Genomic DNA, 18,433 nt, shown 5'->3' on the forward strand with positions numbered 1-18,433 from the left:
AGAGCTGAATTTACTCTAAAGAACTTTTTATTTCTGACCCTCAGTTTATGAGATGGGGGGGAAAACATCAGGAACTGGCTGTACTTACAGGGCTGCAATAACTTCCATAATCCATTAGCCGGAAGGAGGGTTTGAGAGGACTGGGTGGTGAGGCTGTCACATGCATATATGTGTGTTTGTAGGTATGTATAGGTCCTGAATCTCATTTATTTCCTTCCATTGTAATGTTCAATTATGTTAGTGCCATTGTAAAAGTGTGCAAATTCTTGAATTGTTGAGAGCTCATTTAAAAAAAAGGCATTGTGCTATTCTTTGGGTGCTTTTCAGAGAAAATCCAGTTTGTTTCTGTACCTGCACTGATTTTATAATATTAGATATGAACTCAAAAGCTGCATATAAGAACAAAGTTCATCACTCATGAGTAAGGTTGATTAATCAGACTATTTTGAGGTGTAGCTTGTGAGCAAGTGTTTTAGGGATGCTGCTGCAGTCATCAGAACTTTGAAGAAACCAAATGAAATATCCCCACCATCAGCAAAAAGAAGGAGATTTAACGTGAGTGTTTGAAAACACTTGGCTAGACACAGGTCTGCAACTGGAATATATATGGTTTATATGTTATGATTTTATTATATTCTCATTCCTATCTGATTACCCAATGCTGAGGTATTTGCATGTCTCCCAAAGATACACTGACAAAGCCCATCACATTTATTTTCTTCACCATTTCTCCCTACAGAAAGCCAGATGGATGGTATTGAAATGGGCATGCTGTGCCCTGGGATGCATGAAGGTGTTTGGGCACCCACTCTGCTGGGAGCACTGACTGAACCTGAGTCCTCTGGGGCAGCAAGTAAGAGTTCGAGTGAACTTAGCATTGTGTTGATGACTTAACTGTGCATCAGTCTTATCCCAATCCTTCACACAGGGCTGAATTACTGAATTACTGAACCCAGAGTAATCCTATTCTTTTACAGATGAATACAGTTTTTCACTCTTTGCAAACAGTAGTTGTTGGGATTTGGGAACTCAGAACTCTTCTGGCTTGTATTCATTTCCAGTATGTGTAGCTGCTCTTGAGTGAGCAGGATAACACTTACAAAGTGTTGCCAGAAGAGACAGGATGTCTTGAAGCAAACTTGAGGCTAACATCATTCTATTATAGCTACTTTGATTTATTTTTGGACTTATTTTTTATTTATTTGTGCTTACTAGCTAATGTTATTTTAATGTTGATTGTCAGGAGAAAGGCTCCATAATGTCTTGGTTCAAATCAGTTGTGTCACTTAATTTCAGAGCTTCTCATCTTGCATGCATTTATCCTGAGTTTGTCTCTTATTTTTTAAAGATAAATTATTTATTTTCTTTGCATTCTTTAGAAATAGAACACAGTTGTTGGAGTTGAAGGGATTAGACAAAAAAAGCTAAGGTGCAAGTCTCATAGGGTATGTTCTGAGTATTTCTGGAGGACCTAAAAAATGAAACACCACAGCTCCTATAGGATACATGCCAACTTCTAAACTCTCACTATAAACATGTGCCATCAAAAGGATCAATGGGTAACATATTGAACCTACATATCTATAAAGTAATCCAAGGAATTATTAATACAGTGACTTGTTTATTAGATCATCATTTGAAGTTAAAAGTAAAATGAGACAGCATTTCAAAGGTCATTTTCAGAGGTTGTCCTATAAAAAGATTTCCAGAGTAAAAAATCTCATTAATCACTTACTGGTATCTGAACAGTTCAACAGAGCTGTGGATGAAGGTGAATTTACTAATATATTTTACTTACATTTTTCCCAAGGTCTTGGCAAAATTATCACAACAGGCTACTAAAGAAATTCAAAATGTAGTTTCACAAGGAAAACTTAGGCCCCTAAATACATACTAAAGTACCTTTATTCAAGTTATAGGCATTAATATCTTTAAGTTTTGCTTAATGCAGTAGGATCTTACATTTTCTACTGGTAAAATCTCTCAGCTCCCTTGTTTTTGCTGCTGAGCATGTGCAAAACCATCTTGACAGCTCCAGGCTGCTAAGCCCCAAAGAAATACATAAAATAAGCATTTTCTTGCAAGTTTCCTCACAACTGCCTGTCAGCTTCAGTTTTGCATCCCAGCAACCAATTTCAACTCATTTTATTTTATACTGACTACATTTATCAGAATTTATTTTATATTCTTGATAGAATATTGAAAGAGGCTCTCAGGGCCGCAAATTGCTGCTGAAATGTTAGACAACATTTGGCATGAACCGGATCAGAAATTAAAAGCTGGCATTTTCTAGCCTGGTTGCCTTTGAAATTAGATTTATGAGATTGTGTTGCTTATCTCTCTGTACATTCAGCAATTCCCCCGAAAAACTTTGGGACACAGTTTCAAGCAAATCTGAAAGATGAGCTGAATTGTCAAGATAAATAAGGTCTGTGAAAAACTGCAGCTGTAGAGAGGACAAAGCCCTGACGAAATGCCTGCGCTGAGGAAAAGGCAGGTGGATGCAGCCCTTCCTCAGTGCTGAGAGCTGCCAGCCTGACAGAGTAGCTCAAAGATTTTTGATTGAGCATAGCATGTGCCCTACAGACAGTGGCTTTGGAAGAGAACCTGAGGTTGTAATGGCAGAGGAGATTTCAGGAGACAAGGAACCTAAGTCTATGAAAACAATCAAACCCCACCTTGTTTGTTTAATTTCTCACAGAGCAACTTGATTCTCTGGGCCTGCCTCTTCTTCCTCCTTTTGGCCCTGAACCTTTTTTCTTCTCAAGATCTCTGGAGTCTGTTACTGTCTTTGTATTCCCTTTGCTGTCCTGGCTCAGCATCAATTCCTGTAACTTAACCAGTCTAAGAATTCTGTCTGATTTAGAAATGAGGTCTCAGATATACCCTGGTGTGAGCCAGTTAACGGCTGGATGTTTCTTCATCCAAGAAGTTCAGACAGGCTGTTAGGATGTGTCCCTGTCAATAGCTGTGACAAAACTAATTGGTACTAACCCCTTTCCATCCTGACTGGAGAATCTCCTGCTTTGATATTTATACTCCTGAAACACTTGAAGATCCTTATCATGCCCCCTTGCCAGCTACCTGACATCTTGAAGACCCAGCTGTTGTATGTGGAAACTAATGAATCTAGTTTAAGAGAGGCTCACTAGAATTAAGCAAATTATTACTTTTTAAATCTATACATACATTTCAAAGAGTACATCCAACCCAACATTGCAGTGGTTTTAGAATATTCTTGTATGAAGTTTTACAAGTGTCCCACAGGATCTGTATTACTCTAAAAACAATGTCAGATTTGTGTATTTTACAAATCAGTTTAGCTGGAGAAACAAAAATATTTTGCCTCCTTTTTGTCTTTTCTGTCAGATTCCTCCATGAGATGGATCTCTTATCTAGCCTGGAAATTTTTGTAGTTCTTCTCTGGTCAATTATCTAAACAGGACACAATTGAGCTGATGTCAAAACAAAGACTGTACACATGCATAGTACTGAGCTGTGATAAAAGCTGCTCTTCTACACAACTTCCAGCTTGTGAAACCTGACTGGTTTTGCATAATAGATAAGCCCCAGGAAGTATAAAATTAGTGGGGGGAGTACTTGCAGTGTGGCCAAGTTACAGTTTTACAGTCGTTTAAAGGTCAGCAGCAAATTGACATCTACACCCAGTCCTGCAGGGAAAGGCTCTGTAGGGACAGAGCTCTCAGGCAAATGTCCATATGATTTCCCTGTGGCCGTGTGGAGAAACCTGAGGCTGAAAAGGGGCTAAGATCACACTTGCAAGCCAGTGCCAGAGTTACCAAGCCAATCTTTTTTGTAATTTATCTGGGGCAGACTTTGATACCTAAGCCCCAAAGAAAGATTTTTGAAGAAAAAAATCCAGGCCTAAGGTCTCACAGGGCAGGCACCTTCCTTCTCCCAACTTTTGGATTCTCTTTTTTATATTACTTAACTTGAAAATGAGGTTTCAGTGAGAAAAAGGTTAAACTGCTGAACAAGACTACCAAGTTTATAGATGATATTATCTCTCAAATAGTTAATGTCTCACTTCTCAGTTAAACTTTTTTTTTTTTCAAACTTGGCAGGCTTCTGGCTTGGCTAATTAAGAGTGCAACTAGGCTGTAACCAGATGATCTCTGTGATACGATAAGCAGCATGTGAGCAGCAATAATAGCAGTAGACTAACTTCAGAATGCTGTGAGTTGCTCTGAGCTTCACCAACAGATTTGTTGATCAGCTCCAGATTTTACAATGTCGTTTTTCTTCTTCTTCTTTTACAGAAAACTGTCACCAGAGCTGGTTACAGCTCATGCCTGCAAATGCAAAAGAATTGTATGGAGACAACCGTGCACAGGAAGACTTGTTAGGCTATGGATTAAGCCAGTTTGCAGAGAAGAGGGTTTGCACAAGGAAAGCTCAGAACTCAAAAGCAGAGATTAGATGACTTTCTAAGGAGAATAGGTGGAGGGACAAGATTTGGGGAAAAAAACCTGCTGAAGAAAATGTTCCACTTACTTTGAAAACCGAAAGGAAGGAGAGTGATAAAAGAAGAATGAAGCCTATCTAGTTTCAAAATTTGGCTGAAGAAAAAGAAGTAGTAAAAATCACTACTACACATGAGATCCATAGATGGTCTTATAGGATGTAGAAAGATTTGTAGTGTATCCTGCAACTGTCAGAAAGCACACGGGGTAGGGGTTTTTTTAAGAAGCTTTTTTTTTTTTTAATAAAACAACGTGGAGATTTGGAGGTGTCCAGCTAGAGCCATGGTTGATGTTCAGGCAGGAAGTTCTCAAAACTTGAACTCTTGAGCTCCAGGCTTATATCCATTAGTCAATGCAGTCTATGCTACAGCTGCTCAGCACTGTTGAAGAAACTCTCTGAACTTTTTGTTTTCTTCATCTCCTACTGGTAGCTGGTGATGGGGAAAGCATGGGTAGGAGTTCTCTTTCTGATGAAGCTTTTAAGTTCTTGGTGCATAGGCACTTGATCTGCAACATCAAACTTACTCCTCAGCACCTGGAAGCAAACTCGGGGAACATTTTTCCTGCGGGTTCTTGGGTAACAAGCTAGGCTGACATACCTGCACCTCAGCTGTAAATGAAGGCTCTCCTGGCACTTGTACAATGTGCCACTCCCAGGAAGACTTGGGAGTTTGCTTGGCATGTCCTGCCGCTGGCTCACGCATTCCCTGGCACCACTCTGACATTCATACAATTTATATCCAGCAGATCACTTCCCCGAGTAAATATGGCATAGCAGCTCAAAGGGTGGTCGAGGACTGTTCAATACATTCATTTGGATGTATGCAGCACTAAAGCACTCTTTTCCTATGCCTTGGTGCTTTGCCACTAACCAAAAATTCCCGCTCTCCCTCCTGCCGTGATCTTCCTCCCGCAGACCAGCCCTCCTGGTGATCTTGGCTTGCTCCTCCCTTCCCCAGCAAGCTTCTTGCTCTGACAAATTCTCCCTTGGCAACAATAGCTCCTGCCCGGTTCCTCCCAGTCTGTGGTCATGGCTACTGGGCTGTGAAGTGCTTTGCCCACCTGAGTCAGAAATGCTTGGCAGCTCCTCTGACAGCACAAAGAGCAGTCCCAGCTGAGCCATGCCCACCCACCCGGCTGGCTCCGTAAAAAGGGCTGCATGCGAGCATCCCTGGCCCCAACGCCACAGACTCTCCCTTTTCACCCCAACAGCCTGCAAACTGCTTCACATTTATCAATCCATCCTGCATATAATTTGAAAGTGCATTTTCTTCAGAGAAAAAATAAATTGCGAAAAGCGTCTCTCCCTAAAACCAAGTCTGTGCTATGTTTTGGGAGTGGAAAAGAATCCCCAAACAAGATGACAAAACCACAGAATATATTATTTTGATTACAGTTGTTCTAACTGGATATTTTTACAGATCTGACAATTATTAAAGGGATTAAAAAAATACAGGAGGTACATTTTTTTTCTCCTAGTGTTTTGAAATTGAACTCCATGTTTGCTGGAGATCCTTTTCTTTGCTCTTTTGTACCAAGATTCCCAAGTAAGTCAATGTTTTTCCTGAGGTTTTTAGGGGAGAGTCTTAATTAATCTTAATTAGACATTTTTAGAGAAGGCTGGCTGCCATAAAACCATGGATACTGCAAAAGCAGTATTTCTGAGGTGTGGTACTGGTGGAGGTTTGTTCTGTAACCTCGTGGGGGGATCTTTGCTGTGCACAGTGCTCTTTTTGTGTCACACCTGTTGTGTCTTCCTTGGAGCTTTGACAGTTCCTTTCTGTCAAGGGAGTGACCCCGGGCAGCTGGCTGCCCACAACACCCAAGGGAATGTCTTTTATCAGGTTGGGGGGCATTAACATGTGGTTTTCTTGTGGAGATGACAATGACAGGTTTCTGCATATGTTTGTTTCTTCCCATCTTTTCTGTGATGAATTCAGTCAAGGTCTGATTTGTTATGGATAGGGTGGTTTTGGTATTTCACCGTATTGCTTACTGCTGCAAGGAGGGTGCTAGGGAACCCTGATACTCCTTGGAAAGATATCCTGAGTTTATTTTACACAGTAATCACCACACAAGATGCAAAAGTAGTCCTTAGGGCACAGAGCAGAACCAAATCATTTTGCCCTTGTTTGTGAGCGCTGTACAGCAGACCAGTAGTCTGCTGTTGCTCTTAGGATCAATGCTCTGTTATTAATTTTTGGACAAATATGACAAACATTTAGCAGGAGCTGAAGATCCCCTTATGGAGACTGATAGCAAGAGTGTGCCCTGAAGAAATGGATTCACATTCTCTCAGGTGGAGGAGTGAATTGAATTTGGGTCCTCCATGTCCTGGGTGAGTGCTTTTCCCACTGAAGTGCTGGTTTAAGGTGATGGGGAAGAGAAGGTAGGCAACTTCATTCACAGCTGGAAAGGAAAGCTTCCTCTTCTCACAGCTCTACCTTCAGAAGAAACAACTAGCCTTTAACCCCCAGCAAAAAGATACTCTTCCCTTCAACCTGGATCCAGGCAGAATGAAGATGCACCACTGGAGAGGTGGTGCAGATGTGGATGCCAGGCCTGTGCATGCAGCAGCAACAGCAGCAGTGTTTTGCAACAGCAGCAGTATTTTCAGGAAAAACTGACGTGACTCCAATGGGGCTCTGTCATGCACAGCAAGTAGAAGGTATCCCTCTATGTAGGCAGAAAGTCTGTCCTCTGGGAAGTACCAAAATCTTGCCAGAACTTGACATGAGGTGGGTGTGGAGGAAAGGGAGCTTTCCATGTTTTATGCTGAAACAACATATATATTCACAAGCCTCTGTGTTCATGGTCTTTATTGCTGTGCTGAGTCTCAGCAGGAGCCAGACCCACTTAGAAGGCAGCTGTGTATGGGATGGGCTGTGGGTTGTTATTCTTTCTTCTGTAACACTTGCGTGTAAAGATGTCAACCTGTGCTGAGATCCAGTTAGGCTATAAACACAGCAAGCTGGAATCCCTTAGAGAAACAGAAAGATAGATGACTTGCCTGCAGACAAACATAAGACAGTGGCAAAAATAGTACCTGGTCTCTGGACCTGGTCTCTAGAAAAGCCGGCATGGAATCAGCCTGGTTTGTCTTGGGCTTCCCACAGCTCACAGGCAGATGTGAATATGTTGGGCTGAATTGGAATCCATTAGATCTAATTAATTATAATACATTAAACAATTAAAATAATGAAGATCAGGTACAATCAAATTTCAAAACAAAGAGATTTAGCAAGATTAGGCTGTTAAGTGTATAGATGATGCCATTAATCTTGGGGAAGGTCCATCATAAATGATACAATATCTAGGCAGCTGGGAAGATGGTAAACTGGAGGCAATATCAGGTTCCCAGCATAAAGTGTAAGGGAGCAAATGGATTTTTCCATTCCATTTTGCAACTTTATTTTTAGACAAGAATAAAATACTGAACATATCAAACATATATATGTGTGCACATATACCCTAGGTGTGATGGCTGTGAGTCATACAATTTTATGGACTTCAAAGAGACAGGGAGTTCACAGCTTGAAATGCTCAGTTAATTGTATAGACTACTGTACATCCCATTTAAGTTTGTAAGAGTTATTCTGTTATTTTTGGTCACTTAAGCACTGGGGAAGCTCACTTTGACTGACAACTCTGGACCAGAAGTAGTTCCTTGTCCATAAAAAAGGTACAGCCCTTCAGGAGATGAGAGGGGGCTTGGGGCCCCATGCTCATTCCTTCCGGGGCCTCTCCAGGATCTCATCATCTCTGTTGTCAGCAATAATGCTTTTAAGACTGATGTTTGTGAGAAGAACCCACTGTGTGGTTCACATGAGGCCATGATCCCCCCTAGAAACCCAGATCTGGTGGAAGGTCCTGGAGCCCAGGCACAAAGCCATAGGGAGCTGCAAAATACCCCAAAGCTGTTTGTTGGAGGTTGAGCTTGGGGAAGAGCCATTTGTAACAGTTGATAATGGAAAAGCAGGTGAATGTGACCAAAAGCCTGGCCTGCAGTTCACAGGTAAAATGATTTTACCAGAAAAGGAAATTGTTTCTAAAAAGCCAAAGAACAAAGACATTTGAGGCCTCCTCTGGGAAATAAGGATGAGCAATCAGAACTGCTGGTTTTCTTTGTATAATCGAATACTGTATTCCTGGAGGGATCTTTTTATTTGGTTCTTTGCTCTCTCTGATTCTTCCCTACAATGCACACAAGCTGCAGTACAGAAAATAGAGATAGTCAAAGAGAGATAACACGGTACTGAGAGGATTTAATTAATAAGTCCTTGTGGGACTGAATGGGTAACTATGGAAAGAATGGAGGAAGATGAGCAAAAAGAAATCCTATTAATGTCTGACTGTATTAAATATTTCATTTAAAGAAAGCAAAAGATGCACCAAAACAAGTTTAGAGTTCTTGAAAAACCTAAAAAATATTAGGCAGTGTATTTTCTTTTCTCTTTTGATTTTGCTTTTGACAAACTTAGCACTGTGCCACTCTCAAGGAGGACAGTTTAGCAATACACATCTGAAGACCCCAAAAGAGACTGGGGAAACAGAACAGAGGGAAAGACTCCTTTTTTTTCATAACCACCACCTTCCACAGCTGTTCAGGAGACCCCCATGAAGTCCTGCATGGGTGGATGCTGGGCACAGCAAGACACAAATACCAGACACCCATTGCTCCATAGCACACAGCAGGCAGGCAACAGCAGTGCTGCTTAACTTCAGGCTGACCCATGAATGAAAGATTTTTAGCATACTGATCTTGACCTCTCTTCTGTCCTGTCAGCTGTTACTTCACAGTGTCCTTGGGTTGGCTGAATTTGCTCTTGCTGATGGCCTTTATATAGTTCCTTGCCCTGGTGTTTGTGTTGAAACTGGGCTTTTAGGTTTTTCAGTAGAAAAATTAAATCAAATTAAAATCGTGTATCCCTGCTTTTATTAGAAGCTTTTCCGAGGTCCAGAAGTTGCTGGAAGCCTGATACTCTTCACCATTTACTGGCTGTGAATTATGTAGCTACCAATATTTTTAATTTTCTTTCATTTACTTGTGTGTGCAGGACCTCTGTCATGACCAGCAGGAAACTCTCCCCTGGGTACAGAGAGGCAATTCAATGTCTGTGCCAACCCTGGCTTGTAAAACCCTGGCAGCTCTTGACAAACAAAGCCTAGAAATGTTGCTATTAAAAGCATTTATTGAATAAATCCATATGTGACAAAATGATAGCTGCAAAAAGCAGTAGAATTGTTTTTTAATGGATAAATCTTATTTGAAAGGTAAAGCTGAGCTGGGAAAGCTCAGAGAACAGTCACCTGAGGATAGAGCTTTGAGCAACGTGGGAAAAATTAGAACCAATATGAACAATATTGAGGATAATAGATTTGAGAACATCTGCTTTGAGTGGAAGCTTTTATGTAAAGAAAAGGAGGATAAGCCTGGATTTAACTTTAGTATTTGAACGTTCTCAGAAATAGAGACAGAAGAACAAGCCCACATTCCTTTCAGCAGGCGTGCAGCAGTCAGGAGCAGTGGGAGCCCTGGTGCTCTGTGTGGGTCCAGCAGGATGCCAAGGGGTGCAGTGGGCAGGCTCTGACTCCCAGCCAGGGCACAGCAGAGCTCCCAGAACCAGGATTGCTTTGCACCTCAGCCACATGTGGCCCCAACCCATCAGGCTGTGACAGCCTGGTGCTGAGGGAGGCAGGGTGCTGAAACCTCCCTACAGGGCAGGGAAAGGAGCAAAGGAACTGTGATTGTGTAAAGGCTCTTGCAACAGCTGAAGAGCAGCTCTGCTGGAAATCCAAAATTACCATGGGAGAGGATCCTCCTTTTATGTCTCTCTGCTTAAAGTGTCTTTGCTTTGGCCTTTCCTGGGTAAGCAGAACTTGGTCTAGACAAGATGCAGAAAAAAAGGTTATTGTTTAAAAGGAGACATTAGTACAGTATTTATCCACTAATTCCTCCTCCCCACCCCCCCTTGCTATCTGAATTGTTGCTTAGATACTGAATAGAATTAGTCCTGATGAGCTTTGGGTGGGTGATCGAATATTTCCTGTTGAAAGATGGGAAACTCTTTGTTAGAACTGGCAGGGGCAGATGTGGTAACCTGGAGGTGCAAAATATCCTTCCTGGGAATAAGCAGTTTCCAGCAAGGACAGACATCTCCTATGACTGCTGCTGACACACGAATGCAGTATGGGAGTACTCAAACTAATTCAGGAATTTCTTGGCACACATAATATCCACATTAGAGAAATGTTTTGCATCATTTGAGAGATGGTCTAGGTTGTCCAGCCTCTTCAAAGAGATTATTGGAGAAACTATGAAAACAGCATGTCAGGATTATAAAGGTTTACTGGGAGCTATGTAGAAATGTAAGGGAGGACTGAAAAATGTTATGGAAGAATGAAAACAAATAATATCTGAAAGTACAGCATCAGAACTGAATCTGCAGAGAACTCCTGGATGAATGTCACATACATTCCTCGTATTTAGAGAAGATACTTGAGAAGCAATGAGTTCAATCTAGCAAGGAACAGATTTTTCAAAATCAGACATAGGGAAACAGTAAGAAGCACTACTATGTTTGGAATATTACACATGCAGGTGCAAGTGCCCAATTTAGAAATGAGTCTGACATTCCTGCTCACAATCTAGGAGCAAGTGAATGTTTGTGTGCACATATTGCTGTAAATCAGTCTCATCACCTATGAATATCTTGCTATTGGAAATGTCAATATTTTCTGGGAAAAAAAATTCCTCTCTTCAGTTTCTTCCCAAAATAGGATGCCTAATGTTGGTAAAATTATTTCAAGATTTATCTCACTGGCTTTTCTACAATAGCCATTTTCCCATGTACTGCTTCCCAAAGTGGTACTGGTAGAGCTGTGACAGATCATCAAAGAACATCATGGGCTCAGTGCTTGCAAACCATTTTTAATTAAAATACATTTTAGTGAAGAAAAAAACACCCAATTTCCAAAATTTGGGCTACTTAAACCTTCAGAAGTGTCTAGGACCCTTAATTTCTACCATACCTTACTCTTTAAAAAAAAAAAAAAAAGAGAGATGGGTGAAAGAAATAAACTCAGATCAACACCTTATGCAGGGGAGAATAGCTAGAAAATTGAGAACAGAAGCACATTGTATTAAATTCACAGGTAATATCCCCTTTGCATTAAAAGTGAGCCAGGGTACCACTGCTGTATTCCATTCCTCAGCTAGTTGGAATGCTATGTAAGTAAAGCCCAGCTCTGCTGTCTCCTGTGCCTGGTGGTTTTGTTGTTCTGGGAATGATCATGGGATGCTCTGCTCGCTGCCAGCCCCAGCCACCCATGATGGTGTCTGCCTTGGGAAGAGAGGCCTTGATTCCAGACACCTTGCAAAGTGCCTGCTGTGTGGGACCCTATCTATCACTTTCTGAGAATAGAATAGAATAGAATAGGATAGTTCTGATGGAAGGTACCATCTAGTCCAAGCAGATATTAGATGTTAGCAAAGGCTTCTACAGGGCCTGGACAGTATTTTGTCACCAAGTGCAGACACGTGCAGATGCAGACCCCCAGCTCCCCAGGGAAATATTCACTGCCATGTGCTCCCCACATGGGGTGAGTGCTGGGCACAAACAGCATGGGCATAGGACTTCAGGCTGTCACAGCAACACAAGGCATCAGCCCAGGGAAACAAGGCTCACAGAATCACAGAATCACAGAATAAACTGAGTTGGAAGGGACCCACAAGGATCATCAAGTCTGTCTCCCGGACCTGCACAGGACCATCCCCAGGAGTCACACCGTGTGCCTGAGAGTATTGTCCAAACACTTCCTGAGCTCTGCCAGGCTCGGTGCTTGGTGCCCATGGCTGGCAGAGGAATGCAGGTAGCCAGGGCAGTGTTTGCTGTTGGGGGTAAAGGGAGGGCCCCATCCTGCAACAGCACTTCTCTCTTCACCCATACTATCTCTGCAGTAGGGGCGGCAGTAACAAGCCTGGTTTTCCGTCACAGTGCTGCCCTTCCTTCCCCTTTTCCTGTGGCAGGAGCGACTCAGCCCTCGCCCCTTGTTCTCAGAATGGCAATTCTCAGTGCCAACAGCTCTTCTGAGGAGCCTTTGGTTGATTCTGCCTTGAATTCCCCATAGCAGAGTGCTGCAGTAAAAGCTGGAGCATCACAGCAGCTCCTGATCCTAAGGCAGCCCACAGGAAAGGTATGAATGTGTCCCTCACAGGAGTTCTCAAGGAAAAGTCAAATGCTTAAGTTATATTAGGATTCAGAGCTTGCAGTCAGGTTTTGCACCAGCAGAATAACCTCAGGGTAAAGGCAAGGTCAGTGAAACTAGAGAGCTCGGCCTGTCTCAGCCTGCAGGGATCTGGATGCACACATCCTTCGGGGATATTGTAACCACCAAACTGTGCTGCTGGCCATCTGAAAAAAACAGACCTTTTCACCACAGGATCCACTGAGGAGCTGCTGCCTCATCCTCCAGCCCTTCACTGCCTCTTTCTGAGGGAATTTAGGCAATCTGCTCCAGCCTTGAACCTGTACTATGAGCTAGCAAAAGCACTGGACTCAGATGCCTCTGAAATCACTTTGCTCTATTTCTTCCAACGATTCCTATTTATATACTATGATATTTAACTGTCCCAGACCCTTGAAGCAGAGCAACTGGGCAATTATAACCCGCATTTGTTTTTCAGCTTGCTCCCCTCTCCCATGAGCTGAACTGTGAAAACAGAGCTCACGCCAGCTCTACACTTGTGAGCAGGCACAGCATTTATAAACCTCCAGGATGGGGCTTTATGGCCCATCCACAGTGATGCATACAGAACTCCTGCAGGTGCTTGATGTTCAAATAGTCAGTCTGATCTCCAGATTCTTGCTTCCACAAGGCCTAAAGTGTTTCTCAATAGAAAAGGGCTAATCTAAATTTCCCATCTGAAAATCCTGTTTGTATGTATCTCTGTTTGCAGACTCACTTGTTTCTTGGCCTACTCATAGCAGAGGGTGCTGTATAAAGATTGTTTATTATCAACCTCCCTGGGATTGAAGTGAGACTGGTTATAATAATCCCTTGTATTTCTTTAACACATTAGACCTGGTTTCCTAGTCCTTGGCAAATGTCAGCACTTCAGTCTTGCAATGTCTCTTCAGGAGGGTCAGTGCTGTTATCCACGGGTTACAGCTGGGAAACTGAGGCACAAAGGTCTTAAATGGCCACTGGGATCTGTGGCTGCTGCGTGAAGTGGATTTAGATGCAAAGCATTCCAGCTTCAGGTCTGTGCCAGCCCTCTCATAACAGGGCCAGCAGGAAGAGATGAGTATGAAGAATTCTGCTATCCCAACAGTAGTACAGTTTGTCAGCTTTTGCCTTGATGTGGGGAGCTCTAAGCAGGACTGATGGGTCACAGGGTCTGGGGTTGTATCTCCTGCCATCACCATTGCTCTGGGGCAGTGACTTAAACTGGGTCCTTAGGCAGGGCAGATGATACAAACACCATTGTAGGATCGCCAGGTGTTTTCTGTCAAGAGACCTTGATGAGAATCAGAAGGTACATTTCTTACACAGCCAATTCCTTTCCAACCACAAAGACATCCTTCCTCCCCTAGGTCTCTCTGTCACTTTTTTTCGATAGCTGCAGTATTTTTCTAACATGAAATAAACACTCATAATATGATTTTCCCCCTGTTTCTCGAGTTTATCTGATACAAACATATTTAGGAATTGGACAACAGAGCAGAATGCTGGCCTTCAAACCATAACTTTTAAAGTTGGGTGAAAATTAAGGCAAAAATAGATATTAAATTTGAGAGAGGCTGAAAAAGTTCTGTTGGAACTTGGAGGAATTTCAAATGTTATTTTTAACCAGACATTTAGATCTTATGGGAAACAAAACTTAGAAGGACAGATATAATTAGGTCAGATATTGAGAAACTTATTATGCTTTGCTACAGATGATCCCAGGAGAATGTAACTTAAGCCCTTTTTTTGTATTAAGATTCAATCATGGTTCACTTTTTAATGTAAAATAAAGTAGGATAGAAATATGCTTTGTATTACTAACTGCTTCATCATATGAAGCAATGGATGTTTGACAAGAAATCTGAGGACAGAAGGCAAGATTTTTATTTTTCTTTGTACCAAAATACACAACATTATGCTAGCATCTGTGCCTGCTTTTGTTCACAGTGTAGATACAATTGATTTACTGGTGTATCCTGGGAATATCTGATGCTTGGTATCTCCCAAGCACCATTGTGCAAATATTAACTGCACCTTGCAGCGTGATTACAATGTAGACGTTATTCTTATTACAAGTGGGGAAGTTGGGGCAAAGAGCCCCAGTTATTTGATCAGCACTCAGCCTGTTTCATTGCTGCAGTCAGGACTTCAGAACTTCTGCCTTCTGCTCCCACTCCTTCTGCAGAAATCCACCTTGACACGACAAGTGTGTGCTTCATGCAAAACCAGGGGAGAAAAGCCTTTATCAAAAGAAGAAAGGAGCCAGTAGGTGGCTGATAGTGCTGTTAACACATAGATCTGTCATTACTCACAGCATTTATCATGTCTGTTGCTGTGAGGCACACTGTTCTTCTTTAAAGTAGGTGTCTAATTTGAGGGATACTGGTTTTCCTAGCAGCTACAGTGATCTAGGGAGGGAGACTTGGTGAGTTGCCTGCAGTGAGATATTGCACATCCTTTGTTGTACAGTCTGCCCAGAGAGAGGTGAAAGTGGAATGGAGTCATTCTAGGCAGGTCCTGGTTACCAGGTTTTCCCAGCACAGCCCCACTGGCTCAGGAGTAGAAAAACCAGTATTCTCACCTGTCGCTGTTGAGCCGCTAGCAGAGAAAAGACCCAAGTTCTCAGTGTGGCAAGAAAGAGGAAGTTTATTATTTTGATTTCAATATATATAGACTTTTCAGAGGTTGCCCAGATTGGTCAGCCAGAAACATCCCCCTAGGCCTGATTGGCCAGGCCTGAACTGTCCAAATCTCGAGACACTGTTTTAAAAAACATCCAAACTTTATCTTTATTTATAAAACACAACGGAATGTTCTCACGAGAAAGACCTGTGCTAGCCACACTCACCAACAAAGCCAGCACCTCTCCTAGAACCTGAAGCTAAAGCAGGCACAACACATAAAGATGAAAAAAGCTAGATAGCTTGAAATTTCAGGGAGATAGTTTAACTCTGTCAGCAGCAACAGGTCTCCATTGGGTAATGCAAAATGTTTCTCCATCCTGCAGGGAAGTTGTGTGTATAGTTATTAGCAAAACTTTTGTAGTGTAGGATGAAAATGCAAATATGCAATGACTGGAGTACATGGATTTGGAGTTTGGGTTTGAACCTTCATCACAGATGAGTGAAATATAATGATTCTCTTCTTGTTGCTAGACCATGTCCAGACCAGAAGTGGTGGTAAATCTGAAGCAAAGAGCAGCCAGATGCAGTGGCAGGACCATCTAGAGCTAACTAAGCGCACTCAAGACAAACTGATCCAACTGGTGTTTACCTGGAGCAAGACTCTGTACCTAACATGGCATTGGAGAAAGATAAAACAAGCTAGGAAATAGAACACATCAATATTTCTTTTAATATTTTTTACAAGTATAGGTGAAAGGAAACCATGTAAATTCCTATGGTAAGTAAAAATCTCATGTTTGATCAAGACAAAGTGATGGAAGGTAACTGATTCTGGTGCTGCATATATTTGTAGCAACACAAAAATGTCATCCATCCCACTGTTGCCAATATTCAGGAGTTTACTTGCTTTCTGTACTTGTAAATTGTAGCAATTGCAGTCAAAGTTTCCCTGTCTGCCACAGGAGGTATTAAGGTTGATGAGCTGTTCAGAATTATTGCTAATGACTACAAGGTAGTGATATTGCTCTTCACCTTCAAGGTAGTAAGTGGTGTCAAGCTATGGCAATAATTTCCTGGAACATACAATGTACTTTTACTTTCTAATGTAAACTGTACTCTTATTGATGCAACAAACTACAACTGTTTCTTCAGGCTGTGTAAGACTTCCAGTAACTCATAAAAGTCTCAATCATGCAATTCTGCTGGGTGCTACTTCCTCCCAGTGCCCTGACTGCTGATCTTGCAGTAGGAGCCATAGAAAAGAGACAGTGTACAGCAAATTTGGTTGCTTCCAAGCAGAGCTTGGTTGTTGTCTCTCAAACCTGACACTTCCTACATGCAGTTGCAGAACCTCAGTGCCTTGAGAGACTCATGTCAGCTGAGTTGTAACTCAAAGTCCAGAAGTAACCATCCCAAGATAGGAACTATCTTGGATAACCTGTTTGGCATAACGCTTCTTGGCAGTGCTCAGACAGTAAATTGACTTAAATTAAAGCTAATTAAGATTAATATTATCTGAGAATGCATATGCTTTCCTATACTGAGTAACTCTGCAGCCACACTTCTACAGCAGTACTTTCTTACCCACTGCTTTGTGTTTCTGATCTGAGTCATCTGTCAAGTCTATCTCAAGCCTTGTCAAGCATTGTATCGTTCTGCCAAGACAGTAAATTTCCTTACTCAGGGTACATTAAATAAAAGAAGTTTGGTTGGTCTTATTTTGTTTTCTTTGCTGGGTTTCTTTTTTTTTCCTGAGGGAGATGGTTTAACTTTTCTCAATCCAAAAAACCTATCCAAACAAAGTTACTTTTTTTTGCTTCTGTGCCAAGAGTCTACTTTTCCCAGGATACAAATATCATGTGGATGCATAATGTTGCACTCTCACAACTGGTGTAGCAGTGATAGCTTTCTCCTGACATGATGTCCAATCTCTGAATTGGACATCTGAGTGTTCCCTGCTGCGGGCAATAGTGCCTGCACCTCTAGAGTAGTGGCAGGGGAGCAGACAATGCAGAAAGCAAACTCCCTTTAGGTTTTTACAATGCTCAGCTAAAATGTATTATCAGGCCAACATAGAACTTCATCCTCAGGCTTTGAGAGGTGAAATTGAATTCCTTTTAATCCTTGAAACATCATGTTTCACTGTTAGTATTCAAGGCAACCAGTAGGATGGCTACTTGCCTTTTCTATTTTTCAGAGGAAAGGAAAACCAAATTTTTTTCCTGGTTTGATACCAGAGAGACACTGTCAACTTGAAATAGAGCCAGATTGTGAAAATGAGTTAAAAGTCATCTCCTTGCCAATTTTTGTGGGTGTTCATCCTGCCTGGTTAGCAAGAAAAATCCTGCAGGGAATCTCATGAATGTCAGTGCAAGCAGGTAATGAAGAGCTAAGCCTCTGCTACATTTCTTTCTTCCTTCCTTTGAGGAGGAGGAGGAGAGGGGAAGGCAGATGGTAACTCTTCTCTGGAGCACTGTGCGTATGTCTGTTTTTGAAGCTTTACCTCTATAGAATTGATGTGTTTGACTAAAGAATTTTATCTTTGCTGCAGAAAACAGGAGCAAGACACCAGCATGTTCCCTGACTGCATTTCTCTGAGCTGGAGAAAAAGTACTACAGAGAGCAGGGAAGGGAGAGGGCAGGAGCTGCTCACTGCAGAGCAGTTCCAGCTAGAGGAGAAAATATCTGTGACTACTGCCAATGTGCCAAGTGAAAGGTGTTGGAGAGTGTTGTTCAGATTTACCAGATTGATGTGATTTATTAAGCTTTTCTTTCATCCCCCTCCAAAGATGTTATGTCTGTTCGAATACATTTTTTACTTTATTGCTCACAGTTGGAGATGTTTCACACAAGGAGGCCCAGGTAATATAATGCAGTTTCCCCAGATTTCTCCATGGAAGCTCAAAATAATGCTTAAGTGTTCTTATTTTTTTGGACAGACCCTCTAAAAATTGAGTCTAACCCCTGTTCCCACAGTCAGTTTGTGGCAGAACAGTAGGAAAAACTATTTCAATTTGGACTTTATAGGTATATAAAATACATTTTTTTTTAAATTTAAGGTAAAGACGTAGCTTAGTATTTCTTGGGAATAAAAAA

At 41.8% G+C, this 18,433-nt stretch overlaps 2 long non-coding RNA genes across 2 annotated transcripts in view; one reads left to right on the forward strand and one right to left on the reverse strand.

Annotated features, from left to right (window-relative positions):
• The first annotated feature begins 406 nt into the window (after positions 1 to 406).
• On the forward strand, positions 407 to 5,797 carry LOC146442299 (uncharacterized). Its single transcript, XR_014850220.1, has 2 exons — positions 407 to 853; positions 4,281 to 5,797. It is a non-coding gene; the product is annotated as an uncharacterized LOC146442299 (long non-coding RNA).
• Positions 5,798 to 9,656: 3,859 nt separating this feature from the next.
• LOC146442300 (uncharacterized) overlaps positions 9,657 to 18,433 on the reverse strand; it is a 45,947-nt gene continuing 37,170 nt past the window's right edge. Inside the window, exon 3 of the long non-coding RNA XR_014850219.1 lies at positions 9,657 to 10,369. This is a non-coding gene — a long non-coding RNA (uncharacterized LOC146442300). The remainder of the gene's footprint in view (positions 10,370 to 18,433) is intronic.

Source organism: Lichenostomus cassidix, chromosome 2, assembly GCF_008360975.1.
Source record: "Lichenostomus cassidix isolate B80296 chromosome 2, HeHo_3.0, whole genome shotgun sequence".
NCBI classification, from domain to species: domain Eukaryota; kingdom Metazoa; phylum Chordata; class Aves; order Passeriformes; family Meliphagidae; genus Lichenostomus; species Lichenostomus cassidix.